Raw genomic sequence first — 8,682 nt, forward strand, 5'->3', positions numbered from 1 at the left:
CTGATCAATGTGGAGACATGTCAGTTATGTAAGACCACAATGGTTGGGTGTGTTTGATATAATGATTTCCGATCCAGCACACCGACCGCGAATCATCCATCCGTGGCGGCCTATAATGAGAATGCCGGGTTCGGCCAGTATACGGTCTGCAGTTATCACTGTTTACTGTTTTAATATCTTTAGAGCATGGGCGGATCCAGGAATTTTGTGTGTGTGTGTGTGTGTGTGTGTGTGTGAGTGTGTGTGTGTTTTCGAACACCCTGAACCCCTCTCTGGATCCGCCAATGTAGAGGGTACATATACTTAATCTCTCTCTCTCTCTCTATATATATATATATATATATAACCGTAACCGTATCTACGTCATGTTTTGGTTAATCTATGCATATTATTCACCCATTCGGAAAACATTCGGGTGAAGTCGGTGTTCACCGTTACCTTGGTTATGCCTACCGGCAACCTTATCCATACCTGCAAACGCATAACGAACGATTCATAGAGAATATAGCTGTCTGGCTTATGCTAAGATTGTAAACAGAAATTGGGCTACAGCTACAAACACAGACACTTCATAAAAAATATCTATGCCAGTTAATTGTTCTAGTCAGACTACATCATGATCACATGTGCATGAAACACAATCTGTGTTGGTGCCAGTTGTTCGCAGTGAGGTAAGCGTATCCTGTTCTGAAGGCGGTATCCGACACAAACACAACAAGCATAGGCGGATCCAGAGTGGTGGGGTGGGGTGACTGTGCGTGAGGTGGTGGTGGTGCGCACCCCCCTTGTCCTTAAAAGGTTATAAAATGACAACACACACACACACACACACACCCCCCACACACACACACAAGTCAAGTCAAGCGTTCTAGTTGAACAGACACGGAAACATATGGACTAACTGAGTCTAGTTTTACGCCGCTTTTGGCAATATTCCAGCAATATCACGGCGGGGGACACCAGAAATGGGCTTCACAAATTGTTCCCATTGGGGAATCGAACCCGGGTCTTCGGCGTGACGAGCCAAATCTTTAACCACTAGGCTATCCCACCGCCCCTGAAACATATGGAACATGTTACAACAGGGAATCGCTTTAGACATAACAGTCACTGTTGACTTCATATTAGGAACACGTTCTTGTATTTTACCGCGGCCTGCAACCCTGGTCAATCAACTCTCTGCCAACATTCGGGGATGTTCTTTGAAAATACAATGCTCGATGCCTCAAATGTGGAAAGTACACACGCTACGAAGGGCCTGTTAAAATATTGTCACATAAAAGTTGAAGTTGACTTCTGGAAACCCATTCAGTCAATTACACCCAAACACGTTGGCCTGACGAGCCAAGTTGCACGCTTCATCCACAGGACACGCTCCTCCACCCTGAGAGTGTCTAAATGGGGGGATTTATGGATGTCAACTTCTTCAATAGTAGGAAGTTACTAGGAACCAGACATTTTAGAAAATATTCTTACTCCTTTATCGGGTGAATAAAAGAGCTGGACTAGTTTCAAAACACGGCAGTCCACTTCTCAATTATAACAGTAATATCGTTCTCTTGTCAAACATATTTAGTCGGTGTTCCGCACTTTCATCCCTCTATTCCCAATGTGTGTATAAGAGAGAAATCAACATGAGAATGGATTAAAACCATAGAATTCGTTTAACACCAGTCACTATTGCTTTGTCATTGACCACCATTTTCATTTATATCCGTGTACAGACAATACAATGATGTGTATTAAGTATCGTTAAACACATCAATATCTTATATCTCCCGAGCGCTGTTCTTTCGGCAGTGTATTGTACGGTGATTATACTCCCGTGCAATCAATCTAACCACAGTGAAGACACTGGCAATTAGCAGAACTGTACCCTGGTTCTTCTGGGACCCTAACATAGGAATCAAGTCATATGTACATAATGACCGATTGTGACGCGAGACTCAACCCTTGTTACGACCAGGTTTTAGATGCATGAGTGTAACTTGCTAATGCTTTCAGATCGATATGATTAACATTACACAATGATAACGAGCGGCTGGGAGTTCCGAGAGCCTTTGTCCCTCAGTGCAAATTGTCAGGCCAATCGAAACAACGGTTAAAAACATGACAGTTATTTAATACGCGAAAGCAGTAACTTTCACAGAGGAGACTTCCATAGTGTGTGTATGAATAAATACCATAATGGTGTTGACAACAATGAAGCCAACTACTGTACATATTAACCGATATCCAGCAACAGTTCCTTAAACACGTTTTTGTGTCGATACGATTTTCTTGTGTGTGTCGGAAGGTAGACAAGTCTAAGCGTTTCCATACAAACCTTTGGTGTAAAACAAGAATTCGAGACTATCTTTATAGGATGGTAGTCTTCTAATGCTTCTGTAACCGCCTCCGTGGTGTAGTGGTTAGAGCGTCCGCCCGGAGAGCTGAAGGTCGCGGGTTCGATCCCCGACTGCGTCATACCAAAAGACGTTAAAATATGGTACTTGTTGGTCCCTGCCTGGCACTCGGCATTAATGGGTACAACAAGGACTGGTCGGCTCGGGAGTCAGTATAATGTGTCTGAGCGGGGCATTCATGCTTCACTGCGGCATGGTATCTCAGTGGGCTAGCACTATAAAACCAGCTTAAGTCTTGGCTAGTACAAGCAGCCGCACATACACATACACACGCATGCACGTCGTCATATGAGCGAAATATTCTCAAGTACGACGATAAACCCAATTTCACCTCACCTCACCTCTAGTGCTTCTGATTATTAATCTTCTCACTCCTACCACCCGGGTGAGTATGGACTTACGCCGCTTTTAGCAGTATTCCAGCAATATCATGTCTGGGGACACCAGATATGGTCTTCACACATTGTACCCAAGTGGGGAATCGAACCCGAGTCTTCGGAGTGGCGAGCGAATGTTTTAACTACGAGGCTACCCTACCGCCCCCCTACCACCCGAAGTCCATCAGAAATGAAGAGGGGGAAAGCCGGACCAAAGCCTTTCAGTACAGATAATTTAAATAAGTGGAAACAAGAGCAACAACACCCTAAACAATGTAAGTACTCATAAAATATTTCCATCGTAAGATTTTGGCTATATCACAAGCATATTATTTTAATCATTATTATGTTAATAAAAGTGGGGATCAGTATTTTCATAATAATTGTCATAACTATCATTGGCACCATGGACACCACCACAAACCTCCTTGTATTGAGATGGAATTCGCTTTAAAGAGAGGCAGTTTCAGGGCACAAGGCACGCGAGCTTTGTGAAAGGATGAATATATATGTAAATTGTTGCTCGTGAGTATATTACAGAAGGTCTCGGGTGTAACTAACACGAAACTGCGTGAACAAGAACTTGGTAAGAAACTGATATAAAATTTGCACATATCAGATTAAATCTCTCAAGACCTGAAAATACACAGCATTTATTTATTCTGGGCACGTTTTTCTCTAGAAACTTGCAGCTCCTTATTCGAACTGAGATGGCTGCGTTTCATGCTCCTTCGAGAACCTACACCAAACTAATGCATCTATGTTTCTTGTGTTTGAAAGGAAATAGCGTATGTGGTGACAAGTTTGATTTCAACAGTATTACATCAACAACATATCTTAATGTGTGAGTGTATACAGCATCTGTCGTTTCCTATTTTAAGAATTCATTAAACATCTACATTTAGCTTCCGATCTACTTTGTGCAGGTAATATTCTGTCTTGGAGTTAAACATAGAACATAGTAATATCTTAAGAGTCGCTGGGATTTCTGTATTGCAGTTCATGTCGACACTGACAGTCTTTCATCTAATGTCTGCATAGTCAAGGGGTGTCGCGGTGCTCATATGAGAAACATCTATGGACAAGCATTTAATCCCCGAAACCCCACCCATAATTAAAATTGGATCTGTATTACAACACATTTCTGCGGGCACAATCCTAATGTTATGTATGTACAATAATTCTTTCAGTAGCCCGAAGCACGGAGAATCGGCTCAGAACACAATTCGTTAAAAGGTTTTTACTTGATGTTACCCTGTCTTTCGCTAGAAACTAAGGGAATAAAACAAGCACTGGTTAACTCAGAGTCTTGTTACCCTGCCTTCCCTTAGAAACTAAGGGCATAAAACAAGCACTGGTTAACTGTGTCTGACTAGGGCGTCCGTGTTAAACTGGGATGTATCTCGGTGCGCTTGCGCTATAAAACCGACATCAAAGCAGGCCACCCATGGCCACCAGTGACGTTCAACACCATTTCACCCCACCTTCTCGCTCGTCGTGGACCTCTGTGAAAGCCCGGTGGCGGTGTCGCCTGTCATATACAGAGAAATAAATAGCTATTTATGTACATCTAGCTTTGTGTGCTTAATTAACAAGCGTGTATAAGCTGGTAAAAGTGACCATATATCGATACTATATCGATTTTGTTCGCGGTCCGTAATGTTAGTGAATAGGGTTAGTCAGTCTGTTGGCCATAGTTGTGAACCTTCATTCAATTCTGGTCTCCAGGTTACCAGCGTCCACGGTAGGCGCTGGCCCAGTCACCAATTAAGCATCGATATACGTGAAACAGGAGTCGGCTGGTCACTTCATCCAAATGTATACACTCAGTGAGGGAGTATAGTTTTACGGCATTTTTAGTATATTTCAGCAATTCACGACAGGGGACACCTGAAAGAGTCGTCACGCTTTGAACCCACGTGGGGAATCGAACCCGGGACGTCGGCGTGAGAGCTAACCTGTTTACCACAAGACTACCACAGCTCGTGTATAATATCAACACACACAAGTTACACGAACCTGGAACCCGCGTGTCGATTCAGAGTTGTTGGAGAAAATAATGACTGTTTCTCGTATGAATCTAAGTGTCATTTCTCCGAGTTACACGCGCTTTTTCATGAACGCAGTGGTAAAACAATCGAGAATAGCAGAATATGTGAATTCCAAGACCGAGGTTTAGCTCTACGTTTGCACGTGGAGGTTCCCAAGGAAGTTGAAAACCATGCACTACAGACGGAAGCGCCATTTAAACTAGTGAATTCTCGACAGAAAGTCTGCAGAAGAAACCGTGGACTAAAAAGATATATACCAATCTCCAACCGACCCCAAGCCTACAACCTCAGTCTGCAGACGTCACCCAGCCTACAACCGAACCCCATTCTACAGACAACACCCAGCCTACAACCGAACCTCAATCAACGGACGACAGCCATATCCTACAACCTAACCCCAAGTCTACAGACGACACTCATACAACCGAACCCTAGTCTACAGACGACACCCATCCTACAACCGAACCCTAGTCTACATACGACACCCATCCTACAACCTAACCCCAAGTCTACAGACGACACCCATCCTACAACAGAACCCTAGTCTACATACGACACCCATCCTACAACCGAACCCCAAGTCTACAGACGACACCCAGCCTACAACCTAACCCCAAGTCTACAGACAACACCCATTCTACAACCGAACCCCAAGTCTACAGACGACACCCATCCTACAACCTAACCCCAAGTCTACAGACGACACCCAGCCTACAACCTCAACCCCAAGTCTACAGACGACAACACCCATTCTACAACCAACCTACCCTAGTCTACAGACGACACATACCATCCTACAACCTAAACCCTAGTCTACATCTACGACACCCATCCTACAACCTAACCCCAGTCTACATACGACACCCATCCTTCAACCGAACCCTAGTCTACAGACGACACCCATCCTTCAACCCAACCCTACTCTACAGACGACACCTGTCCTACAACCCAACCCCCAGTCTACAGACGACACCCATCCTTCACCACCGACGACCCTATCCTACAACTCCAACCCAAGTCAACCGAACCCCCTAGTCCCTAGTCTACGACACCCATCCTACAACCTAACCCCTAGTCTACATACGACACCCATCCTACAACCGAACCCCAGTCTACATACGACACCCATCCTACAACCTAACCCCTAGTCTACATACGACATCCATCCTACAACCAAACCCCAGTCTACAGACGACACCCATCCTTCAACCGAACCCTAGTCTACAGACGACACCCATCCTACAACCGAACCCTAGTCTACAGACGACACCTATCCTACAGAACAACTCCCAACCCACAACGGAGTCACAACCATACACATACAGAAATATACTGTAAATATACATATAAAAATAGTAATTAACTATCTACAGCCATTACACAGGTTCATTAACGGTACAATCATCAGGTGCTGGCAGCAATGATGTACAACATTGTCCAGCACAGCTGGCGGACCACGACCAGCAGCCGGACAGCCATTGTGCATATACACAATGTAGTCGTCATGATGCAGCATAGAGGACCACAATCGATACAGTGAAAATTGTGCCAACTGTTGTCTCTACCCATAATAAAGCTAGACCAATCACGATGCACCAACCTGGTTATATGACCTTTAGCACATCTGTTTCTGTATTTCTGGTTATGAGTGAGAGGTTGGTTTAACACAGCTGTATACTTTTCAGCAATATAACTACGAGGGATACATAAAAGTAGCTTCACACATCACTATGGGAATCGAACACGGTCTTTGGCGTGTAGTGCGTACACCCTTAATCACTTGGCTACCTCAACACCCTGTACATTATTGGAGAGGTGTTTGATTCGTGAACAGAACATATACCTGACTTATATATAGAATTTAAACACAATATTGAAAAGAGTTAAGCATTTTTGAGCGTCTCTTACATAAACTCATGTAATAACCGGTCAGAAGACATAGAACGGCAGGAGTCGAAGAACGATTAAGAAGAGAACTTAAGTGCTGTGCTGGATCTAATGAAGCCATGCTGGTTCTGCCCTACTTCCTGGCGGCGTCAGTCTCCAGCAAGGAAGTAGTCGTGGTCGACGTCCGTGGCGCTGTCACGTCTCCATTGACATCACAGACAAGTGCTGATGATCTCCTTGGACGCCCGCAGGTGAGATTCGATTAGGCGCAAATTCGGCATTTAAGGCAGGTTTCGACGACAACGAACATACAGTGCGAAAGACTGTTCGCCTATCGCGAAACCCGTCAAAATGACCGATAATCCATGGTTTGATTCGTTCACTTCGTCGTCTGTCCATCCAAACCAGCTTCCGTCTGTCCATCATGTTACAAATCCGTTGGGGATAGATTACTTTTAGTTACGATACACTGTATATCAGACGAGAGTTACACACCTGAAACATTGTCTCCTGGTCGTTTTCTGTCAGTGAGGTTCTGGCATCGTATGTCTAGGAGAACGACAAAGAATACACTGAAGACCTACCCAGTCTTTTCTAGAAAACATCGTCTGCTTCCAATTCCCATTCAAACTGTCGTCTGCTGCCAGTACCGTTAAACCCCGTTGACTGCAACTGTCACTGATTTTACATATCGTCTGCTGTCAGACCTATTAAACAAGGTTCTACAACAGAGCACAATCTGAAGCTACACTAGCTCTATTTTTAGCCTACTCTCTGGTATAGCACCCTATTTTGATCGTCTTGTTTAGACCCGGACCCTATGCAGACCTGTCGTCTGTTGCCGGACTTATCAACCAGTGAATGCCGCTTCCCAACCGACGTTCAGCTTGGGCAGAGATCACTCAGCAGTCCGGATGCCCATATCGATTGTGCTCCTCTAGCCATATGTTACCTGCTTTATAATCTGTTAGCTTTTGGTCGCTTTATTTACCCTATTGTTGTCACTAGCTAACCCACACAGCATACAACAGTTGCAAGTGAATTCAGAATGAAAAAGAAATCCAGCCAAATTCAATCAAGGTTGGAGACAAACGTTAGTGGCGCTGCAGACGTTGTCATGGCACGCGACAGAAACAATGGTTCGTAGTCGAAAAACTCAATTAACTTTTGGCAGCCCGTTCACTCAAACCATATGGTAGGATAGCCAATACTGGAAATAACCTTTAATTGCGATTGGCCGAATTAAGCGTGGTTAAAACTACACAGTTTTGGTAGAACTGGTGTAGAAATCTACAAAGTTCAATCTGTACGAGTACAACTATACTTACCTGTCGCTTTGTACTCCGTCGTCTCACTGTCCGTCCGTCCAGCCACTGGAACCAACCGCAGAGTGTCACCACACAGGTAAAAGTGATCACATGACCATGACGTCACTGTAGGAGATACGTTTTCACGAATGACAGAAGAGCCAGGAGTGTGAACGCGGGCTATCTTAAAACGGTTGGTCGGGACTTTGTCGTGCTCGGCCCAGGTAGCCGACACATGCAGAGCGCCGATAGTTCCTACTTCCTCCGGATCGATCTTCGCAGTTCGCCTCGCTAATCCATCCTTTCCAATCGCTAAATCTGAAATAGATTGAAATCAATAATGTGCAATATAACCCACAGATGCTGGCTTCTGGTCGCGCCCGGGGAGGGGCGGTCATGTGTCCTGGCATCGCCAGTCCAGTCCTCTCTCGTTAATGGCTCTGTTCCGAATGGTTATCGCCGAGCCGATGTTGGGAAGTCATGAATGCTGCATGAGCCGTCCCGGGCCACGAGGAGAGGACGATGGGAGGAACGGCGATCCCGGGGATGTTGAAATGCCAGAGGCTGGGGACACTTACACCACTATGATTAATACGAGCCAGCATGGCGCTGTTTACACGCTTATAAAAGCTATCGATTTTTTCGAGTGCTTGCA

Source organism: Haliotis rubra, unplaced genomic scaffold (genome assembly GCF_003918875.1).
Source record: "Haliotis rubra isolate DU_JTF1 unplaced genomic scaffold, ASM391887v1 Scf31, whole genome shotgun sequence".
NCBI lineage: Eukaryota > Metazoa > Mollusca > Gastropoda > Lepetellida > Haliotidae > Haliotis > Haliotis rubra.